The sequence below is a fragment of the Argiope bruennichi genome, chromosome 9 (genome assembly GCF_947563725.1).
Source record: "Argiope bruennichi chromosome 9, qqArgBrue1.1, whole genome shotgun sequence".
NCBI lineage: Eukaryota > Metazoa > Arthropoda > Arachnida > Araneae > Araneidae > Argiope > Argiope bruennichi.
Genome location: NC_079159.1, coordinates 105,995,235 through 106,021,201, shown reverse-complemented (window position 1 = coordinate 106,021,201; position 25,967 = coordinate 105,995,235). Strand labels below are relative to the sequence as shown.

At 29.0% G+C, this 25,967-nt stretch overlaps 1 protein-coding gene across 1 annotated transcript in view; it reads left to right on the top strand.

Moving 5' to 3' along the window:
• The first annotated feature begins 339 nt into the window (after nt 1–339).
• LOC129984209 (uncharacterized) overlaps nt 340–25,967 on the top strand; it is a 33,288-nt gene continuing 7,660 nt past the window's right edge. Inside the window, exon 1 of the mRNA XM_056094034.1 lies at nt 340–696. The gene's annotated coding sequence lies outside the window, so the exon portion shown is untranslated. The remainder of the gene's footprint in view (nt 697–25,967) is intronic.

Genomic DNA, 25,967 nt, shown 5'->3' with positions numbered 1-25,967 from the left:
GTTCACTCTATCTTTATTAACATAAATAAAAGAACAAATTCATTGTATTCAATTATATCTGCCTTTTCTTTATACTGTATTCTTCTGCTCATCAATTGTTTCAAATGCTAATTTAATCAGTTAGAGCGAGGAACAAAAACGCAAAACACCACTCCGAATCCTGCCGTTCTACAAAAAAACATGACGTAAACTTTCAAAACAAACGCCGATGAAAAAATAAACAAGAATTTTTTACAAACATTGGCGATATTTGGCGACGGAAGAATCGAAAATGGATTCTAGTAACCCTGGACAATGCAAGGAACTTCGCGAATCTTTTCTTCCCACGAAAAACTTACACTTGTTGACGGACACGTATTCTGATGAGCCGATTGATCCGGCCCACCAGCGAAGTGGACAGTCCACCTCACGGTTTCGTTTCGTCCGATTGTCGGCCGTTAGAATGAAATGTCCCTTTTGAAGTGCGATCTCCGCCTTAACATCAGAGTGAAGAATATTTGGAATCATTAATTCGTTTATATCCAATTAATAGAATTCTTAAAATTTAACTTTAAAGAATTTTCTTTGTGAGCGGTCAAGGACCCGTTGAGGAAAAGAAAATGTTATGACCAGAAGTTTTGTTCGCTAATCGGAATTTTCCTGAAATGCAAATCTAGAAATCGGAACCGAAGAGTTTTCTTTTCCAGATCTAGTAAAGTAAGTGATTGCAATTTTTTTTTTTTTTTTTTTTTTTCAATTTTCTTTCTAAATCTTGAGTGAAAGATTCTAAAAATAGCTTCCAAGGTCTAATGAATTATAACTAATGGATCAGAACCTACTGGAAAGAACTATTTATGGAAAAAGATATTCTTAGCTAATTTTATTAATTAAATATTAAAAAGTAATCTAATATTTTTTTATTATCTTTTTTGAACAGTTATAAAATTAAAATTTTCAACAGAAAATTTTTCTTGCTATTTTAGAACAAATAAATATTTTTTGAAGAATTTTGAATTTTTGAACATGAAAAAAAAGATTTATAAGAAAAGTAAATTTTTTCAGACTTCCCATTGTAATCTTTAAAACATTTTTTTTAAAAAAGAATTATTTAATAAAATGAAAATTAAAGTGCATAGTTATTAATCATTTGTTTACAGCATGAGGCGACTGCAATTGATAATTCACCTTTCTTGATGAAATCACTTTGTCAGTTCGTTTTAAAATAAAATTTTTTTATCATTATATTATGATAAATTCTTTAGATCATAATTTTGTATTATTTCTCATAATAGTCAAAGCTAGGAGGAATTTTCACTCCATCACTTTTTTTTTTCCATTATAGATTTCTGATTAATTCTTGCCTTCTTTTGAAAGGAATCAAATATGCGTCTTGAGGAAATGTTATTCTTCTTCTAGCGAAATTTTTCTCAAATCTGATACAAGCCAGAAGTTTTGGTGTAAAACCCATACACCAAATTTTATTTTAGTTTTGGAGTTATCATGTTTCTTATAAATTTAGACAGATCCGCTGCAAAACTTTCGTCGGATCTCTCAAATTTTGACTGGCGCATTATAGTCAGAGCTGGGTCTTGTGCCATTAAAACCTACAAATCCAATCCAATCTTCCCAAATTTTGATACAGATTTGCAGTTTTTGTTGGAGAGAAAATTATAATGCCTAATTTCATCTATTTGGCTTGCTTCGTTTCTGAATTATTGTGTTCACATACAAACGAACAGGCATAATTAAAAAAAATATTCTTTTTTCAAACTAAGGGGAAATTTTACAGTAAGACAAATCATTAAAATTTAATGATGGATTTTTCCCACCTGTTCAATGTGTTGTCTTTATAAACTCTGCATGTGTGAAAATGAAAAGAGAAGTTTATTTCATTATATAAAATAAATTGAAAATAAATGAATGACGAAATCCAATTAATTGATAAAATCCCTAAATAGAAATTCGCAAATTTTTACATTTCATATTCTACTTAGAGAAATTATTGACTTAAGCCTATTTGTTTTAAGTAATGGTATTTTAATGGAATCAATTGTTGGTCACATGATACAAATCAAATGTGCCGATTCAATCCCTATCTTCAAGGATGAAAAAAGGGTGCGATATTAGTTGAGCAAAGTTGGTTGACTATTGCAGTAACGATTGCAATGTGACTTGATGAAAATTGACTCTGCCGTAATAAAATATTGAGAATGAAATATAGAATTTATTCTGAATAGATGGTCTTTCTGTACTTCAAATTTTTATTTTCTCGTTGATGAAGTGTACAAAGATAAATTATTGCAATCATTAAAAAATTTGTCATGGTGATTTTGAAGAATTCTCACGTTTCAGACTTCCACGAGTGCGCAAAGCACATTTTTTTTGGAATTTTGTCTATCTGTCTGTGAATATCATAACTCATAAACGTCATGAATTATTAGACATGCGACAGGATTCTATGAAATCTGATATGTAATCTTTACGCAAAATTTGCAGATTTCTTTCTGGTTTTGGATTGTATCTATCTATCAGATGTCTTGTCTATTCTTCAGTCCATGTCCATGCACGTATAATGACTGAAAAATACTAATAGGTCTATGACTTCTGACTGACTTCTTCTGACTGATGATTGACGGACTTCCTTTGAAATTTTACTTAAAATTTGATAGAAATCTGTAAATTTGGAGTGAAATTAATTTGGAGTTAATTAAGACAGTGAAATTAAGTGAATGTACCTTTAGAATTATTAGTTTTGTATCAAATTTTGTACCTAATTATTTAGAACGTTGATGATCTGTCAGTTTGCGTATTTACGAATATGTGAATACTAGACCTCAGATACGAAACGACTCATAACCATTGTGAGTGGTCTCCCGAGAACATTCTCGCATATTCTCAATAATGCCAAAGAACGCCTTGCATGACATTAGCATACAATAATTCCGAAATATTTTTTGGCGTGAATTTGGCATTTTTACTGAATTTATCGAATGATCCTTTGTGATTTTTTTGACGATTAATCCATAGCATACTGATAATATTATCTGAAGATCAATCTGTGTTTTAGGTGCAGTTTTCTCAATAGATAGTAAAAAAGAACTGACACAAAATTCACTTCTCACAAAATCCCATTTGAAATTTGATATATTTAGGTTATTGCGTTTTTGAATTCTTGCGTTTGCATGTGTTTGAAAGTACAAACCGACAAACAATCAACCTCTAGTTGGTTTAAATTTAAAAGTTGTCTACACTCTAGATGTTAAATCAGTGTTCCGCATCTTATCTATCTATCTCCCTTCGCGTTAACTTATATTCGAATCCCGAATCCCCTTTGTAGTCATCGTATTAACTTATATTTGAACAGCCGGACTGATGGACTTCTTTTTAACAGATTTTAATTAAAATTTGATAGAAATCTATAAATTTGGTCTGAAGACCGTATACCAAATATCAACCGTCTAGCTCAAAGCGCTTTCGAATTATCTTTGTCCCAGACACACTGACAGATAGACAGATATTTTCCAAAAATGTATTTTTCGAACTCAGTGAAATCTAAAATGTACAGATTCGTCAAAATCTAGAGTTCGAATTTTTTGACAATTATTATTCGTTCTCTAAACTACGTATACGATCAGGTAAAAATGAAATTCTCTTGGCATCAATACTGTAGATCTGCAAAGGCATTTTGTAACCCTAGACTATGCTACTTTACGAGGCCCCTCTTTTGATAAGATAGTTAATTTAGTTACAAATTTCAGCACATTTTTAACATTTTAATGATTTATTTTAGATTAATTTTTTCAAAATTTTATGAACTTTGTGAGTATGGGTTTTTTTTAAATTTATCTATTACGGCTCCAGACTGCCCGATATCTGTGTTTTTACAAAATATTATTGAAGCAGCGGCTCTGTATTTATAGGTATTGTAATAATAGGAACTTGACCAATTATATTTGATAAAGGGTTAATATTATCTTAATATTTTATAATTCATAGAATATATATTTTAAGAAACTTATTTATTTGAAAATTAAGAAAATAAAGATTTTAAATCAACTTACTTGGAACTCTCCCTCAGACTAAGGGCCCGAACAGCTGCCTAGCAGGAAATCCGCCACCGCAGATCTCTCTTGAATTTTGGATCTATTCGGCGGAAATTGAGACGCTCTTTCTTCGTTATACTATGACGCACACAACGCGCTATATTGTGTTAGTAAATAAAAAAGTTGAGAGGCGAACACTTTTGCTGGTTCAAATAGTGAAACGGGGACTATTATTATCTTGATTTTGAACGAATGTAGGTTCCCAAGCAAAATCCAGAATTTTCAATTGTGTAGATTTTGTTCAAGGAATTTACTCTTGATGCTTCGGAGACTTATAAATAAAATGGTTAGTGAATTTGTGATATAATATATTGACTTCTTTCTGCCGAAATGTGACGGAAAAAACTACAATTTTAGGTAAAAGACCAGGTACCAAACTTTAATTTCTAGCTAACTGTTTTATTTATTTATCATGTTCACAGAAAGATAAAAACAACTCAACACAGACTCAATAACTCTCGAGGTAGAATTCTAATACTTTCATTTTATTGACTCCGTAATAAGTAATTATACAAATAAATTTAAATTAGTGGGGGTGGTTTCCCTAAAACTTTCTTATTCTCTAAGATGTTATCTCAGAAAACGCCTCCCATGGAAGTAGCGTACAATAGCTATGAAATATTTTTTGACATGACTTTAGTATTTTTACTAAATTTATCTTTTCATCCTTGGAGAGTTTTTTTGGCCATTAATTCTTGGCATGTGGTTAAAGGTATCCGAAAATTGAATTCTTGTTTTAGACAAATTTTTCTCAATCGATTGAAAAAAAAATTTGACGCAAAACTATCCATAACATATTCGATATATTTAAGTCATTCCGTCTTTGAGATATGGCGTTTACGCCTTTCTAAAAATAGAGAACGATAGACTGTCAACCCCTTGGCGAATTCGGCTCAAACTTTGTTTTTTGTCTACGCTATAGATGCTAAATCTACAGCGAGGTCCCAAATTTTATATATGACTGTTTATTATTATATATACAACGTTATACTATTATAGAATATATTGCTATTGGCGATAAGCGAGGATCGAACTCGCAACCTTTGGGTTTCGTAGCCGAGTAACAAGACCACTAGACTAAAGAAATTTCTCATGTCTCGTAGCTGTTATCTGGCTTATAAAGCGTCACCACAAATAGTACTGAATTATATCCGTCTAACTCTTTTCGTTTTGTACTTATTGTGCTAAATTATAATCGAACTCCGTACAGACAGACAGACTCTGAGCGGATTTTGCACAAAATTTAATAGAAATCTACAAATTTGATTTAAAGACCCATACCCTCCTCCCGTCGATGACGGGACGTACTTCCTTCGGGAAGGGTTGTACCGTGGTCGGTGATGGCTCTTAGGACTCAACCACAGTTCCCGCAGTGTTGCTGTTGCTGCGTTCCGGTCATTCAGTTTTCTTTTTCCGTGTGCCTTAGGGCAGGTCGGAGAGTCAGTGATATGACTTAAAGACTCTATACCATATTTCATCCCTCTAGCGCAAGGCCATTTTTAGTTATCTGTGTCACAGATAGATAAGCGGACATTTTCCAAAAATGTGTTTTTTTAACTCGGGGTGATCTAAAACGTAGAGATTCGTCGAAATCTCGAGTTCGAATTTTTTGACGATTTATATTACTTTTTTTTGTACTAAGTATACGAGAAAATAAAAATACATGCAAAAACTGAAAATATATTGAATTTGAATATTTGTAAATACATTTTTTGCATAAAGATAAGAATATTTGTAAAGATAAAAATTTAAAATAATGAAAATATAATCACAAACAACATGCAGGAATCTTCGCTCTGACACTAGATTCAATAAATGAAGGTTAACGTATGATTTGTTTTATTACCGAATGATAATCGGCAAAGAAACAAATCATATGTTAAACAGTCTTGCGATTTCATTAGCACGCGATCAACTACTTAATATTTTCCCTCTGGCAAATCTGGACATCGATAGATGATTAGTCGAGTGTCACGAAATGATGCCAACAAATTAAATAAAATTCATGCTATTCGGAAGCTCTAAAGATATTGCTTTATTCGTCATACAAGATTCTAAGCTAGCATCTTTTTTTTTTAATTATAAAATCAACTTTTATTTTCTACCTTTCAATTTCAATTTAATCTGTAATTTTGAGAATTATTTTAAAAACTAATCTTGGTTTTTTTTTTTTTTTTTTTGTTGTTGTTCAAAGAGAAACAGATGGAATCTATAAAAAAAAAACCGATTTCAGGATTTTGATAAGCTTTCGAATTACGTTGCTCTTTGAACAAGATAACTGAGTGAGCTTTAGTAAACGGTAGTTTAAAAAATTAGAAAAATTTAGAATAGTATGTCACAATTAATATGAACAATTGTCGAAGATTTCTGTATGCGATATAATTTGATTAAACATCGAAATAAAATGCATGGATATTTTTTTTACTTTATTCAGTAATGTATGGTTTTCTCTTTCTCTCTTTTTCTTTTAGCAGATTGGATTCGCTTGAAAATTCTCGGAAGATTTTATCAATTTAAGACAACAAAAAGACTTGTACAATATATTATCAATAAGAAACGTACATATCTGTGAAAACAATGATAAAAATTTTATGAATAATATTGAATAATTCAAGAGAATGAAATTAAAGTATTGCCAATTTATTACTTTTTCGGCGTAATTGTCATTCGTATTGAAACATTTGTTCCAGTATTGTAAATCAAAAAGTTTTTATTAGTATTATTAAATGTTATAATAATTTTTTGTAATACATAATATAAAATTTTCTCATTATTACTTAAATTGTCAAAAAAGTTTTTTAATGAAAATGACGATTCAAGTATTATCAACAGTTAGTATATATCAATTATTCTATAATCACGAACAAATTTGATCGATTCGTTAGTGAAGCTACTCTTAATTTTTCAGATTTAAGAAAATATATACATATATATATTCGAAATTGAAAATTAATTTTAAATATTGGCCCTAAAATATATTTTCAGCATAACATTGTTCTCATACCTTTTTCTTTTCATTATTTATTAAAATACAAAAAGCAGAACTGTTTTAAGCAATATTTTGGATTTGTTTTAATTTAATGAAACGCATAAGTTAAAGTAAAGAATAATTCTATTAATTAGTTCGTTGGAATATAAAGCTGTCGTCAGTTGATGAACGAACGAACGAAATTAACAAAATCTTAATAAAGACAAAAAATTATTTAAAAAAAGCATGGTACTTTTATTGTTTACCAATCAATTTTTCTCTAAAATATAAATATTTCAAAATGTTATTAATTATATCAAAAATAAGTTTTATTTCTTAATTTTTTTGTACTCATATGTAATATAGCTAATTAGAACACAATATGTACTTATGAAAATTAACTCATAAGGAAGTAAGTAGAAATAAAAAAGTAAGTTAATGTTAATTTAAAATAATATTTACAAAATGATTTTTAAAATTTAGTTAAATTTAATACTAATAATAACAATTTTAAAACTAAACTTAATACTAATCTTTAATAACCTTATTTCATACAAATTGTTTACATTTCTTATTTATGCACACAAAAACCTGTGCTTTTGAAGTTTATTTTGATTTTCGGATCATTATTTTTTGTAAAATAGCATTTATTTAAAAAGACGGTAAGAAAATTCTATTAAAAATCAAACTGGAAGGTATGAATTTGCCTAATTGTTTGAGAACGAAAATGACATTATATCTTCCAATTTTGAGAAACTTTCTCGATAAAATCCGAAAATAGAATTTAATCAGAAATTATAAGCAAATATTTTAGTATTTTTTATGAGATATATATTCTAATATTACTATTGTTACAAATGAAATAGATTATAATATATTTGGAATCTCAAAATATTGTTTGAGGAAGGAAAAATAATAATTTGTTTTGTATGAATTTTTGAAATCAGCTTTCTTTCTTTAAAAATTATATTTTGTATTTATAGTTAAGATTATTGTAACATAAATAATTGAATTGCTGCATATTTCATTGTAGTGCCTTTATTCAAAACCCAAAACCCATTTTAATGAAAGAAATATATTTTAGGTCCAATTTTTAAAAATTTATATTCATTTTCTGGCATCAGTTATAAACACATAATCACGACTTTCCATTAAAACAACGCTATGGGTCTTATGCATTATAAGTATTTGTAATAATCTCTTTATAGATTTCTTTCAAATATACAAAAAAGAACAATAAATAAATAAAGCCAACGGGAGTGGTTTTTCCCAAACTTTCTTGCATACTCTCTAATAAATATGTCATGTCAAAAAGAACGCCTTACATGGCATTGGCTGAAATACTAACTTTTGACGTGAATTTAGCATTTTAACTGCATCTATAGTGTGTTCCTTGGCAAATATTTTGGCGATTACTCCCTGGCATACGGTAAATAGAATCCAAAAAATGAATTTTTGTTTAAGACGAGTTTTTCCCTAACGATTGAAACAAAAATGTGACACAAAACTGTATTTGTAGTCATAAAATCCCATACCCAATTTAATATGTTTGAGTCAATTCGTTTTTGAATCATCGCCTTTACTTATTTCGAAAACTACATACCGAACAGACAGTCAACCCGTAATTTGACTGTCTGTTGGCTCAAAATTTGACAGGTGTCTATACTATAGATGTCAAATCTGTAAACCGAGTTTCATTTAAATAGCTCTCTTCGTTTAGTAACTATCGTGTTAACTTATATTAGGACAGCCGGACAGACAGATTTTTCTGAACGGCGTTTGCTCAAAATCTGTTAGAAATCTGCAAATTTGATGCAAAGACCGTATACCAAATTTTGTCTGTCTAGCTCAAAGCGATTTTGAGTTATCATTGTCACAGACAGACAAACGGACATTTTACAAAAATGTGTCTGAAGAAATCTGTAAATAAATAGGATTTATCTATTTATTGCCAAATTTTATCTGTCTAACTCATATCGTTTTTGAGTTATATCTATCACAAACTGACAAACGGATATTTTTTTAAAATTTGTTTTTCGAACTATGGGAGGTCTAAAACGATGAGAGGCCTCAAAATCTCGAGTTTTTTATGGTAACTATACTTTATCTATACTACGTATACGTGAAAGTAATATAAGAAGTCAAAACTTCAGATGCCCGATTATCATTTACTTAGAAAAGCAATGAATCCGTGTATCTTGTCCATTTATTGAAAATACTAAAATATTCCTCGCGTTCTTTTTAATATTTCTCTTAAGTGATTACTGTAACGAAGCGAGGGTGAATTTGGATGGGCTACTATGATTCTTTTCTTCACTGTTCGTTATTTCTGTCGATTAAACGTAATAAATTAAAACATTTTCTTAATTCCTCGGAGATTGCAATATTAGTGCCTAGTATATCTAAATATGCATTTCATACATTTTTTCAAAATAAAAAATAAATAGACGATTATAGAAATCGTCTATTTCTTTCTCCTTTTTTTTTCCTAATGAACTGTAGAAAGAAGATTAAATACATTTTTGATAAATGAAAGTGAATAAAAACTAACATTAGTTTCATTAAATTCGTTGCTCTCTCACAATTTACTTTCTACAAATTAAACGACTTAATTTCATAATTCATTTTCGTAAAAATTCTTAAAGTATTACACACGTAATTACAGGAAACAAGTTATTATTGCATTTTAAGACACGTATTACTTCAAATGTTTTAAAAGCAGCACTTTTGCTTAGATCACTCCTGATATCTCCTGTAAAATTCTTATTTTCTTAGTTTTAAAAAATTGTAGTGCTTATTAAAATTTGGATGTAATTTTTATTCGTTCTCTCTTTTAGAAATCAAAGATTCTGTTGACAAATGATTTATTTTTGAAATCTGTGCCGTTTAAATCAACGCCTAACATTTTTTCTTAAATGCCAAATTAATTTTATACTGAGAGTAAACACTTCATCTTCTGCTATTGTCCAAAGTGTCCCATTTTCTTTACATCTGGGTTAGGCTGGCAACATATGAAATGGACAAACCTTCGATTATCGCGCTGATTTGACCTATGCGAACTTTTCTAAAGCATGAAAAAAATAGAAGGATTGGTCTCTTTCTCCGAACGATTGCATATTTTGATCAGGAAGTGCTCGAACGTTTCTTTATGAGAAAGGGTGGGAGCATCTTCCATTGTTCTTGAAATGCAAATAGTCTTCCTCGAAGCTTTAACAGATCTTCCAACATGGACGCTCTTCCTTTAGAGTTTTATTCTTTTTCCTTTTAAAATTTTGGAAAAAGCTTTCCCGTCTTTGTCTTATGTGTGTTTAAATTCTTTTTGCTATTTATTGTTCTAAACTTCTTTTTTATTTTTAGTTATTTATTTTCAATATTATTAATTGACATCATTCTTCAGTTTGAGGAATTTATATATTTTTGTATGTGAGGAGTTATTAATTAAAAAAGCATTTCTAGTCCTTTCATTTTGACAATATAGTATGTTTACAAAATTAAATTGCTGTTACTGGAGGCTCAAATTGACTATACATGTGATTGGGTTACAAGTAATTAATGTAATACATATATGTGTCTATAGACTATCGAAAAAAAATCGATGAAATGAACGAATTTTTAATACATTGAGTTTTTCTGACAGTGCACTTGCTCTTAATGTTTAAAACAAAATTCTATTCAAGTATATTGGTTGATTTTTAAAGTTAATAGGATTATAATTAAGGGTTATTTAATTCTTAACTGAAGGAGCTTGTAAGTTCTCTAAATTTAAAAATTAAATTTGATATTTGTTTTTATTGTTTTATTAGTTGAAATCATAAATAATATATTTCTGGTTAGTTAGCTGAGATAGGATAATAGATCATATTTTTTTTACGATTCTACTGTTAAATTTTTGTTTGAATAATTATTTCAAATATTTTGTAATTAATTGTTAGAATGATATCAGTTCATGTTGATGTCATGTACGTCCAATGCTCCGCTTTAATTTAATTTTGGAATTAATAAATTCAGATTCGAATCAAAAACAAATTTCTTAAATGGGTGAAAATCCTACATTTTTAAGGTTGTATGTGTATAACGAAAGTAAATGTCAAGCGAATACACTTCACGTGTACACACACATACAATAGAATTGAATTTTACAACTATTTTCTTCAAACATTTTCTCGAAGAGTTGATGAATTCTATTGAGCATTTTTGTAAATCTTTCACTAGGAGTATATACATATGCTTTAGAATACAATTAAATTAAATGCGTTTAAAAAAATCTTAAACTAAATACATTTTGTAAGAATTTAAAATTCTTTAAATGCTCCATGTTTTTACTTTCTAATATACGAAATATACAAGGAGCAAAGTATTATAATCGTCAAAAAATTTGAATTCGAGATTTTAATGAATTTCCACGTTTTAGACTTCCATGAAAGAAAGAAATTTTGTTGGGATTATGTCTATTTGTCTATGAAAGTGATTTCTCAAAAATTCTGTGAATTAAACGGATTAAATTTGATACATGGTTTTCTGCACCAAGTTTGTAAATTTTTATCAAATTTTGAATGAAATCCATTCTGAGGGAGTCTGTATGTTCGGCTGCCCGAATACAAATGAAGATGGTAACTACAAAAAGAAGAAATCTAAATGAATGAAATTTGGCACAGATTTAAAATCTAAAGTATCGATAACTATCAAATTTGCAACAAAATTCGTCAAGGAGTTGACTTTTGATCTATATTTTCATAAGACCGTAAACATAATATGTTAAAGGATGAAATTTGGCATATGATTTTGTGGCTACCATTATAGTTCTGTGTTAAATGTTTTCAATCAGTCTGGTAATAGGCGTTCAAAATATACATTTGGTGTATTGGTGTTTGTATATTAACACCATCCCAGCGATTATTTGCCAAAAAGTCGACACAGATCGTTCATTAATAGGGTCTTTCATAATTATAGCTCGCCAATGGCATGCGGTTTATTAACACAAGAACTTTTATTAGTGAGTATACTAGAAAGTTTCGGAAAAAACATTCCTACTGGTTTAAATGTTTTTTTTTCTTTTTTTCCTAATTTTATGTTTTCTTAAATTATGTCTGTCTGCCTGTGAACACGATAACTCAAAAACACTTTTAGCTAGACAGATCAAATTTGGTATATGAGCTTAATATTAAATTTACAGATTTCAGTTAGATTTTGTGAGCAATCCATTCAAAGAAATTTGTCTTTTTGACTGTTCGAGGGCCCCGGTGGCCTGGTGGTAAGGTCTCGGCTTCGGAACCGGAGGGCTTCAGGTTCGAGACCCGATTCCACCGAAGAACCGTCATGTAAGTGGGTCTGGTGCACGTTAAACGTCCTGGTCAAACGTCCTCCCGCTGGTGTGGAGAGGGGGGTGCCAGCTCAGGTGTCGTCTTCGTCATCTGACCGCGGTTCAAAATTACGAGGTCCGTCCCAAAATAGCCCAAGTGTTGCTTCAAACGAGACGTTAATATAACTAAACTTTGACTGTTCGAGCAGAAGGGAACTATAAAACATAAAGAGTTAGATGGATAAATTTAGTGTACAGATTAAGCATTTAAAATGTAGATTTCGTATAAAATTTTGTACCAAAGATTTGTCTGTCTGTCAGTCTGTACTTTTTCATGCATGTAAATTAAATAACTCAAAAACGCAAGGACTTAAATAAATGTAACGAGGTCTGAGATTACAGCTGTAGTTCTATATCAAATTTTGTTTTATTAGGCCTGAAAAAAGGGTTACAAAATACATATTCGATCTTTTGTTATTTGTATATTAACCGCATTCCAGGATTAATCGCCAAATCACACGATAGATTCAGTAAAAATGCTAGCTTCACGCCAAAGACATAAATTTATAACCATTGTTCACCAATGCAAATTAAGATATTTGTTACATGATCCGAAGTCCACAATTTTATACGAGGGGAGGGTGACAACATCACTTTTATTAGAGAATAAGCACGAAAGTTTGGGGAAACCTGATTTTTCTCCTATTTATTTTTACTAAAGTTGATGCATCATCATTATCCCGAGAAATGTCCATTTAGAATTACTTACAGATGTAATTATCTTTTACAAGCACTGTTCGAAAGTAAAGTTTCTGTGTTATTTATTATCTAAGGATTTCATATTCATTTGAATATGAGTCCAAATAACTATCGAAGCATGTTTTTGATACTTTCATGTATCAAAAATCTTTTTTTTTTTTTATCTCACGAAATCTTCGAAAGTTTATTGGAGCGAAAACAGAAAGAGGAACTTTCACCTTTCTTTGATTCAGACGATTTTCGTTTCAGTTCTTATCTAAACAATCGTAAATAATTTCTTGATTGTTGTAATAATCCTCTTTTTTCATCCTTTAGGCAACATGTTCAATTTTTTTTTTATCTGCGCTCTACTTGAGTTTTGAAACAATTGCTGCATATGACCTTGAAAACATTAATATAAATCAAATTATATATCACCTTATTATTATACGCTGCACGCTGTTCTTTGAATTTCGAAAATATTCAGGATTATACTCGTTTCCACCGTATTTTTTAAAATTAAATTCGAAAAAAGTCACAAATGTTTGCTTGCATCAACATTTCATATCGTCGATTTCATTTGTGAATCATTTTGTTTCTTTAAACATTTGATTGAAGATAATTTTATTAAACCACCGAGTGTAGTCGCCCTAAAATTTTCTCGCATACTCTTTAATAAAGTTGTTATCCCAGAGAATGCTTTACTGGCGCACAAAACTTACGATATTAACCTTTGGAGTGAATTTAGCATTTTTACTGAATATATAGTGCAATGCTTGGCGAATGCTTTGGTGATTAATCCCTGGCATGCGGTCAAAAGCAGCCAAAAATCGAATTTGAATTTTAGACATTTTTTCCCCAACCAATTGGAACAAAAATTCTCATAAAACTTCATTTAAAGTCACAAAGTCCCGTACCGAATTTCATATCTATTTAAGTCATTACATTTCTGACTTATCGCGTAGCCATGTTTCTGAAAGTACTGAACGACAGACGGTCAACCTCTTGAATTTCGCTCAAAATTTCGTAGACGTCTATACTAAAGATGTTACTTCTATGTACCGAATTTGTAGTTATCGTGCTAACTTATATTCGAACAGGCATACAGACAGACTACCTCTAAACGGATTTTGCTCAAAATGTGATAGAAATCTACATATAGGCTTTTAAACTTGTATACCAAATTTCACACATCTAGCTCAAAACGTTTTTGAATTATCGTTGTCACAGACTGACGGACATTTTCCCAGAATGTGTTTTTCGAACTTCGAGGGAGATCTGAAGCGTGGAGATTCGTCAAAATCACGAGTTCGAATGTTTTGACTATTAATATAATTTCTGTATTCTTCGTACATGAGAAAGTAAAAATGACTTGAGAATATTAATTTTTGTCTTCTATTTAATTTTAAAGCGATGGATTTCTATAATAGACAAAGCATGTAACATCATAATAAAAAAAAAAACTCAAATTAACTGTTCAAAGAAGGCTAATGGCATATCATTTTGTTGAATTAAATAGTTCTAAAATCACATCAATATAGAATATTTTATTTTAATTATTTATTCTTTTGAAAAAGTAAAATTCACGTATAATACAAGGAAATTTGTTACTGAAAATTTTCCTATATTTTGTTCTTTCGGAATGCATTTTTTCTGATGCAAATCACTTCTACTTCCGCTTCTGTAACGGAACCACTTGACGCCTATTGATGAACCATTAGAAGCTGTTAAAAGTTGATGATTGATATCGCACTTCTTTATCTTTGCGTGTATCTATCAGAAACTAATAGTTGAGGAAGAAATGACAACTAATGTGTCACGATACTGGCACTAAAGGCAATTTCAGGGGATAAATCCCGTTATAAATGTTGTAAAATACATATGCAGAAAACTATCATTCGAACCATCGGTGGGGAACGAAACAGATTTCGAAAACGAAACTGTTTATCGTTTGCAAAAGACTTAAAGCATAATGACAGTCCTAAGATGGCCGAAAGCAACACAGCGTGACAATCCGTGAGCAAGGATTGGTTGGAGAGTTCTGAAACTGGAAACACGAAAGCTAAAAAGAAGAAACAAATAAATGGAAAGGGAAAGATGATACTACAAGCTCAAGTGAAAAAAAAATCTTCATTGCCAGGATGTTTTGATACAATATTTTAAAAAAAGAATATTCTTTTTTTTTTATCTAGCTTTCTTGCTCAAAAAATTATCGTTTGCAGGAAGCATGAAAAACGTAATGGATTAGTGTGAATGTCCAAATGCCATCCAGATGTGGCAAATAGAATGCAAAAAAAAAAAAAAAAAAAAAAAAAAAAGAAAGAAAAAAGATGGCAATGTGGGAAGGGAAAATGTGTAGGAGGGTGTACTGTGAGATATGCTTATATGGGGAACTGTCGCGTAATATTATCAGAACAATAAGAACACTGAAAGAAAACGAAATTTCATTCATTTCGAGATTATAAAATATAGTCGTTTATTTGTTCATTCTATCTTTACTTGTTTATTTGTTCTGCAAGATAAAATGTTCTTAAAGGAGAAAATTGTTCTTCGATGTTCTTATAAGCATTAGTTACGGCACTCCACCCCAACACCGTGCACGAAGCACATCGTTGGCATGTTCTTATAAGCAGCAGGGCAAAACGAAATTCATTTAAGCAAAACCTGTAATTGACTTGTTTATAATTTGTATTTTTTCTAACGTTTGGCAATATCTTCGAGTTTCTAATAAAATATCTAAATGGTTAATAACTGAATCTCTCTTTTTTTGTTTATGAAAGTTATAATATGAAATAATAGCATAACTTTTATATTCTGCATATATTTTGCATTTCATATCATTATTTTTCATATTCATATCTATTTATATTTACATAAAAAAAATCTAAATTAAAAAATAAATTATTTTGGTAAAATGCTTAGCATTCAATTTAGGTTATTTTGTGTAAAATAACATTTTCAAATTTTAAAGTATTGTTTAGAAGAATTTTGTTTAAAATAAAGAAAAATTTGTTTTGGAAAAGTTTAAAAAATAACTAAGCATATGCAAACAAACATCTTTCCTTCTCAGATTTTGCAATTAATTAATGGTTATATCGTTTTTACAGTTCTATTGTCAATATTAGGTTTCTAAATTTTTATATTCTTGCAATCAAAGTTCCTTGTCATTTCCACAACTTTCCTAAAAAATATCATCTTATAACAATTAAAAAAATTAGCATCTTCATTTCTATTTCTACTAATCTCTACTTTCAGCTACCAAATTCGGCACATATACACCTTGGTGGGTGGGAATATGCACCTCATAGCGATTTTTTAAAAAATTATATTAGAATTTGAGCCAATTGAAAATTAAACTAATTTAGCGTTTTCCCTTGATAATTTCCGAAAATACTAGAGCACAAAAATAATATTTGTGTCATCTTAAAATGTAATATATATATTAATAACATCAATTTAAGTCTGAGGTTTTTTCAGAATTTGAGCAGTTTTTAGTTTCTCGCATACGAAGTATGTAGAAAGTATTATAATCGTCAAATCGAACAGGAGATTTTGACGAATGACATTTTAAACCTCTTTGAATTCAAACAACATATTTTTGGAAAATGTCTATCCATCCGTTCATGCGTCTGTTTGTCTGTCTGTCTGTGATAAAGATAACTCTAAAACGCTTTCAATTAGAAATTTGTTCGAGAATATGTGAGAAAGTTTTGGAAGATCACTTTCGCAGGTTTAAAAATGTTTTTTATAGTTTACAAGAGGATGAAAAATAAAAAGGTTGAAGTCACAGTACTGAGAAATTTAAAAGATAGACGAATCAGGCTTCAACGTTTTTAACAGCGGTGTAATGTTCATGAGAGTGATCTTCATTAAACATTTCCGTGTATACAAAAAAACAGAACATTTGTTAGACAATTAAAATAACACATCTTTAATTGCTTGACGATTTGATGAAATTATGGACTTGAAGTTATATCTAAGCGATTTAAATAAAATTAAGTATATCTAATACCTTCTGCGAACCAGGTAGTCGCCAAAAAGTGATTAGTAATTAATATTTCTTTTTTGTGAAGATTTTATTCTGATACATTTATAAATTTTTCAAATGTTTGAGGAAGATCTTAAATGAATTGGAAGTGTTTGTGTTTTATAGGACATGTGTTGGTATTCTTTCAGTAATTTTTTAGTAAGATATTATAGAATTAGTTATGTTAAATGTATTTTAAGCACCATTATGCAATAATTTGGCTAGAAAGTGACGAAAATTTAAGCACAGCACAATTGGATAAAACTATGTGTTTTATATAATACATGCAGACATCTAAAACAAGCTTTTTTTGACAACATAGTATAAGATTAATGACATTATATACATTCTAAGCCTTTTATTTTAAGCATTATAATATTAGTTTGGAAGTGAGCAACAATAATTTAACGTCTGCTCATTGAAATAAAACTGAAAGTTTTTATATTTCATCATGCTTAATGCTGTCCAATTATGTTTACTTGAGTACTTTTGGAATAAGTGGACTCATTAGTTCTACACTTCCGTCACAACTAAAATATACACTTCCGTCACATCTAAAATAGAAACTGCAAATGAAATGACACAATTCTTTTCAACTAATTGGATTCGTGCCATATGATGATTTAATCAAGTTACTTATAGATTTTAGACTTAAAGAAAAATAAACTACGATTTCTCTTAAGACTGATTCACAAAGTCTTTAATATAATTTAATATTCTATGTTTTAATGATTTTAAAAAAAGATTTAACTTAATATCATTTTTCTGCGTTCCTTCAAGTCAGATGTATGGTAAAAACATGATGATGTTGTATGGTAAAAATGAGAATTGATACTACATTAAAGACTATATTTTCTTCTTTTTTTCTAAAAACATTGAAAATAACCAATTCTACAGTATTATAGAATCAAATATTCAAGCTGACATTGTAAAAATTTCGAATTAATGTTTATCTACTGGAGATTAAAAGTACTTCTAAAATATATATATATATATATATATATATATATATATATATATATATATATATATATATATATGGGTATAATTCGGTTCCAACGGCGATTAAAAAGCGCCAAGAAAAATTTCGCCAAATTATAAAAATATATTTATTTATAATGAAAAATTTAGAACTTGCGAACCACATGCTATATAGTTTGACGATTGAAATCGCCAAATTATCGACATTTTTTCTTGGTGCTTTTTAGTCGCCGTTACAAGTGACAAATACTGAAAATCATATCATTTTATATTCAATTTCTTAATGGTATATATTTATTCATATGAGAGAGAATGGAGGAATTCGATATAGTTAAGAAAGTTTTGAACTAGTGCTTAATAGTATAAAAATGATTTTTCCGGACCAACCTTTAATATTAATTAGGTGCACCCATTAAGAATGAAGTTATAGTTGCACTGAGAGTCGTTCTGTTTTTTGCTCAACCAATTTACTTTCTTAAAAACAAACAATTTCCTAAAAAGTTACTGCCCCCTATGGTGAGTAATTTCGCCCACTTAGTAGTAAAATCCCTCGCATGTGGCTTTTGGATTGAAATTTTGAAATAAAAATATTATTGCCTCTGCAAAAAAAAAAAAAAAAAAAAAAATGTAAAATTTGATCTAAAATTCTCAAACTTTATTAAAATAAATTATTAAACTAATGAACTTAAACCAGATTTTGTAACATTCAAAGTACAAGCCATTGTGTTGTTTTTTCTTTTTATACCTGTTTCGTCTCTTAGATTCAATACTTCCTCAAGTTTTTGTACACTTATTATTTCTATTCCAACAATATTAGAGATTCTTTTTCCCCATAAATTTATAACTTTCAGAAATTGCTTGGAAATTTTTAAAGTAATATTTGACTTTCTCTTTGTTAAAAGCAGCAACATGATTAAATTCATCGGTCCGAAATAGAAATAACAAAAATTTCCATAGGCAAATATTGTTAAAGCTCTCTTTTTCATAAGAATATATTATTTTTTTAAATCCATTTATTTACTTTTAAATGAAATGAAACATAATGAATAAATTCTGCGAGGGGCAATTCCCCTCATCATGGCAACTGGTGTGTGGCATTAACTGTATGAAAAATGCTTCACTTGATGACTATTTTGTTAACTTTACTCACGCTTCGAAATTATTTGCGATTATTAATATGGGGTATTAGAACTTGCTTCAACTTGAAGCAGCCATTGAAATGGTTTTACAAAACCAGAAAAAAACCGGGGAAGTAGAGGGATTTTTTAAAAATTTTTGAACCTACCTCAAACGAGACAAATTTCAATCCTCTTATGAGACAATCTCATCTTTTGGAAATTCACTTGAAAATCTGTTAGTCCAGTTTTTTCCCAAGACCAAAAACTCTAAAACTAACCAAGCTATTTTACGGAATCAGCCCATTTGAGATTTGAAAGTGGATGTTCAACTTTGCTAAACGTAGCCAATTCTAGAACTGATTTTAATAAATCAACAAAAATAGCAGGTAAAAAAATAGTTGCTTTTATTTCATAAACATAATCTATCCATAAAAAAAAAATGCACTTCTAACTAACGAATTGCCCACTGTGCGGTGTTTCCTCCCGTCTCCCCGAAATTAATCGATTTTACAATTAAATATTGTATGTTATTTCTATTTTCTTCACAAGATTAATTATGTAAGTTGAGCTTAAAGTGACTGAATTACAGCCGTTGTTGGGAATTCGCTCAGTATGGGAAAAATTATATTCTGTTACTGAATGTCCATGTTCAGTGTTTCAAAGACTTATTCTTGTCATGATATGAAAATACAAAAAAATTCTGCGCTTATGATAAACTCACCGAATTAGTAATAAAATTAGAAGAATCATTAAGTGTTAAATATATTTTATTTGTACGAAAGAAATTGTTTTCCTGAAATATTAAGTTTAAATGATTCTGATTAAATTATAGTTTTCACCACGAATCAAAGAATCAAAAATATTTAATTCTACAATTGGCAGCGATTCATTTTTGCATCATATATATATATATTGCCTCTTTAAAATTAATTCTGAATTGTTCAATATTAAGAAATAAAGTGCTATACTTATTTTATATTTGACTTAAAGTAAAAAAGGATTTTTAACAACCGAATTTGAACTAATTAACCGTTTAAATGTATTTTGACTGATTTATTTTAGGTAAAGATTTAAGTTCAAAAATTTTTGAAAACTAGTTTTCCTTTGTTTCCATTTTCAAAGTTTGAAGGCCTTGAAACCAGTTTGAAATGTGAAGATTTTGAATTTTAAATTAATTCCACACCCAAAGTCTCACCATTGTAGGTAAGTGTTTGTTGTCTGCAAAACACGATCAAAAAATATGCAAAATAAAATCACTATCTGAACATGAACTCAATTCTGATTTCAAACTGACTAAAGAACTTGGAAGTGTGTCAAAAGAACACTAGACGAATTTGTTCTCATTTTATTCTGTGAAAACGATTTTTGTCGTTTAAAAATTCTTTTGCACTAGAACATTCATTCAAGATGGCGATCGACTATTCATAGAGCAGCATACATTCTGGGATTACGTGAAAACGTGATTCGTTGAAAGAATTGGGGTCAACCTGTTTTATTGTTTAAAAAACAATCTTTCGGCTGGTTTCTACTTTCTGAAATTAAATTTCCCTTTCTCTCGGAGAAGAGAACAACACGCATTGTTTTTTGCCATTTGATAAGATCGGATTTAAGTCAGAATTTTATTTTGAATAAATCGGCATGCGCCTGATTTTGAATATTAAAATGTCCCTATTTATGTCATGAAATATGTCTGAAATATTAAAATAGTTCATGTCATACATTTATAAGTTCCTCGTTTTATTTTCTGCAATTAAAAAAAAATTAAACCCGGAAATACATCATTTTGGTATTCCTTAGCATTTGGACACTTTCACTTGCGTGCTTTTATAAATGGCGTGCACCTGATGTCACGTTTAAAGGATACATCAGATACATAACTTTTTATTTATAAATACTAAGCATTTCAGATAGGGAAAAAAGTTATCTAATTTGGTCATTGAGTAGGCTTTTTTTGTGAAAAACTGTCTAAATTTAAAGCCGATAAATAACTGCTAACGTCTTTTTCCTATTCTAAAAAAGAAAGGAGAACATCTGTTGGATAAAAAGGAAGTAAAGTTAGCAATACTTCTAGAACGATGAAAATTATTCAATATGTCATTTCTCATAATAAATTTGCCTGAATGTGATCCTAAACTAACTAATATATTTTAAAAGAATTTATGTTTAGAAATAAATAATCATTATTCTGTTAAATAAATTCACCTATTTTACTAAAGATTCGTTGTGTATGCTTAATCTGACGTCTAGTGTCAAACGTCCTCTTGTTAGTGCGGTGCAAAATTTTGGGAAAAAGGGTACTGGTTAAGATATCGTCCCTATCATTATGTATTCAAAACGACTAATTTTATCTCCAAGTAATTCTTTTATTTATTCAAAGTACAGCATTAATCTCACTTTATTAATCTGATCCATTTAGGTACCTCTGGCCATTTTTTAATTATTCTTAAAATTAAACTTATTTAAAAAATGGCAACTGGAAAATGATTTTAATACCATTTCATCATTTATTATTTCCTGACACTTGCGTATTCTCCAAAATTACAATTTTAATTCGTTGCTGTTAATTTTATTTTAAATTTTTCCATACGTATATTCAAAAATTGGCTCCGAAATATTAATGAATCTGTAGTATTATTTTCCTTAGTCTCATCGCTGAAAAAAGAAATTTATAGATTATTTTTAATGATGCCAGATCAATGATTTTCTATTTTGTCTCCTACTTGGCGATAAATTTGCAAGAATGAAGGTTTTAGAAAATGCGAAAATTATGTAGCTATTTCCATTAGAAGTGGGAATCTGGAGATTTTTCTATAACATTCTATACCTTGTTGGGAGATTATAAAAATCAAGGTGCCCATACGAGAAATAATTCTGTCTTTGAAGTATTGATCGCATAATGAATTCGCTATTGAAGCGAGCGCTATTGTGTTGTTGCTTTTTCTTAATTAGTAAATTTTTATCTATATGTGTTCTCTTAATTTCTACTGTTCTTTATATACACTTCGTACTTCATATTTTCGTTCTTCGAATTTTCTTGTGGAATAAAGTATTGTTTTCTATTATTCAGCGTGTCACAGACTTTATACACTTTACGCCCATCGGATGATTTTTGTAACAGCATTAAAAACGTTCTTGAATCTGAAAAATGCATTTTTTGAGTAATATCTTGTGCAATACGTATCTTGTAATTGAATAATATCTTGTGTATCTAGGTGGGTAGTATGAGTCAATAACCGTTATATTCATTCGTAGAAAACTATCTGCGGGAACAAGATAACTAAAAAAATGAAGCAAGTTCAGTATATTATGCTTCCATCAAAATTGTAGATATTTATCAAAGTTATGAACATCAATTTTCTACGGTAAGAAATACTTTATAGAAACCGATTGTTGGATTTTCTTCATTATATGAGAGCTAAACTAATATAAATACACTACAAGCATCAAGAAAACATTTTTGATTACCAAAATTATTTTTGACTTTGTATTGTTCATTTATCTTTCAGGCATTTTTTTTAAAATTATTTTCAGCATTTTTCCCTTCCTTGTCTCTTTCTTTATAATTGTCGATAATGTTTTAAATTTAGAAAGGAAATTCAGGAAATAACATAAAAGAACATTATAACCGCCTTAGATTGCAATGAATTAAAAAGCCCTCAGATAAAAAATTTCTTGAATTCAATTATTCTATACTATTTAAAATATTTGTATTAATTTTTCATTAAATAATTCTTTAAATCTAAAGTTGTTTGAATTCTTGAATAAATCTTTGAGTTATAATAAAGTAATTTTGAGCTATAAATTTCTTTAACCAATTTGAAATTTCTTATATTCAATTTCTCATACTAAGAATTTTAATTTAATTTCTTTAACGAGAGTGAAATCAATATTATTCGAATGATTTCTTTAAAAAAAATGTGACTAGTACTGTTGTATTTTGTAAAGAGAAAAGCTTACTAAACAAGTCGAATCAAATGTCAAGTTTTGATCAGAATTTCCCTTATTTTGTGATTTATGCTCTCTGATGGAAGCCTAGTCATAAAGCAAAAGTTAATTACAACCATTATGTGTGAAGAGGATAGATAACACTGGTAACTAAATCTCAAGGACTGATCAAAATGGTTGAATATTGCTTTCAATTTACTGCTGTTAAAACATCAGCGATAACAAAATTTTCAATTAGTGTTATTGTCAGATTTAAAGATGTGATCACATTAATGTCATTTTTACTTGAATGGTAATATATGTTCCTTTTAATATTATTCAGTATCAAAAATTTATTAAAAATCAAAATTCCATGTTGTAAATTTAATGATCGTCCTCCCCCACCCCAAAAAAGGCGATTTAAAATTAATCTATTGAAACAAGATAATTGAAAAAAAAAACGACAGAAGCTCTAGAAATAAAATGTGGTATGTCATCTTCTTACCAAAATTGTAGATTTCTATCAATTTTTGAATTAAATGTCAAAAAATATGTCTGTTTCTGTGCAAGTTTGTAATATTTCAATAATGCGAAACATGTGGACTTCCTAACGCCAAATTTATGCATTTTTAGCAAATTTTTTGCCAAATTTATGCATTTTTAGCAAATTTTTTGCCAAATTTATGCATTTTTAGCAAATTTAAGTCTGTCTGTCTGTTTATTGCATGTGAACACGATTAAAAAGAAACATAAAATGTTAAATGAATGAAATAAAGGATAAGATTTCATCCCTATTCTTTTAGATTTAGATGTTTATTAAAATTTGGCCTATATAGGTCTGTGAATTTGTATGCATGTAAAAACGTCGTAATTCAGAAGTCGTTCTGTCTGTCCTTGTTCATGTTCCATATTGAGATAACCCAAAATAAAAAGATAAAAAGATAAAAAGTTAGATAAATGAAATATTTCATATAGTTTCATGCCTAATATTGCAGATTAAGACGTTTATTTTTAGAGTTTTATTAAATTGGCTATACGTTGATCTGTCTTTTCGTAAGCATGTGAAAACACAATAACATAAGGATACAGATAATGAAATTTGATATGCCTTTTATCACCAAATTTGTAGATTTGCATATTTTGGTTCGATTAGGCTTAAGAAAAGATGACTAAAATAAGTAATATATTTTCGTTCACTATTAAACAGTATTGAATAATAGAGAGTCCAAAGAAAAACGTTTCCTCTAGTTTTTTCTTCGGTCTTTAAAAACTCTTGCGTTTTATCGCTAAGCCTTATCAAATTCGAAGACCATATCTGTTTTTAAGATCAATCTTAATAGATTCACTGATAGATTTCTATTCCTTTCCGTTTGTTTGAAAAATAATAAAACTTCACCGTTCAACATCAATATCTTTAATCAATTTTCATACACCATGTCCATTTCGAACTATATTTAACCTGGTATGCACCAACTTCCGTGATGAGTATCATGGCAAACATGGGGAAGCAGCGATAACTTTCTTTCCATTTTTCTTTTAATAAAATGAGATCCCTTTATCCATAATACACTTTTAAATATCATATCTACTATATCAGATTGTATTTCCATCATAAACTTCATATCAATCCTTCTAATTAAAAAAAAATGTGTACCTCATCGTTTTGAGAAATTTTCTTCGAAAAGTATGGATGTCTTAAACCGTAACCCAGGATGTTTAGTAGCAATTCACTATTCAACATTAAAATTTCGTTTTTTAGAATTCCTTTGGATTTTATCGATTTCTCGAGAATTTAAAATTTTTAAAAAAATAAGATAGTGTGCGAATTTAGGCGTTTTGCGATTTTAAGTAGTGCATTTTATGCCTCTCGTGTAGTAATGTAATCTGTGTAATTTCAAATTTCAATATATTTTTAATTTAATCAACATGCTAATTATTTGTTGTAATTAGCATGTTGATTATTTTAGTAACTTTATGAAAGTAACTTTCATTTATTTTAGTAACTTTATTTATTTTAGTAAATTTATGAAAATATGTATTAGTAACTTTATGAAAATATGTATTAGTAACTTTATGAAAATATGTATTAGTAACTTTATGAAAATATGTACATTTTTATTTATTTATTACTAGCCGCCTTTGGCGACCAGCCAGTTCGCCAATCTTAATGTTCGTTAAAATTTTAATAATTAAATATTTTATGCAATTCCAACTTTAATAGCTTCTTCATCAAAATATTTTAAAACTTCAAATTTTGATTGTCATATAATTCATTCATAATATTATAAAGGCCTTCAGTCATAACGTAATATGTATTTCTCATTTTCTGTTAGCACCCGTAGAATTTATGCTTTAAATTAAAGTGGAAAGAATTAATCTTCAATTAATATAATAATATTTTTTACTGAAACAAAGCATTTTTTTTATAATCTGATTACTGAAAATAGAGTCACTCAGCGTTTAAACTTTATGGGCACTAAAGAATATCTTTTTTAATTTATGTAATATCTCAATAGTTTGTCAACAAAATTTTCTTAGATTCATTATGAGCAGATCGATTCATTAACAATGTTTAAATTTAAATGCATCAAATACTAAGAAAATAAAACGAATCGTTTAAAATAAATGGTTGAAAACAGGTTTTAAAAAAACTACTTAAAAAACGATGTACTTAAAGCTATAAGCATATACAAAAAATATATAACTAACATAAATACAATTTACTTACAAAAGCATGCGACTAATTCAAAAATAATTTAAATCGTCCATTGATAACGGTTGTCATGGCAACAATCAGAACAGAATGCGCATGCGTGAATTTTCTTCCCCA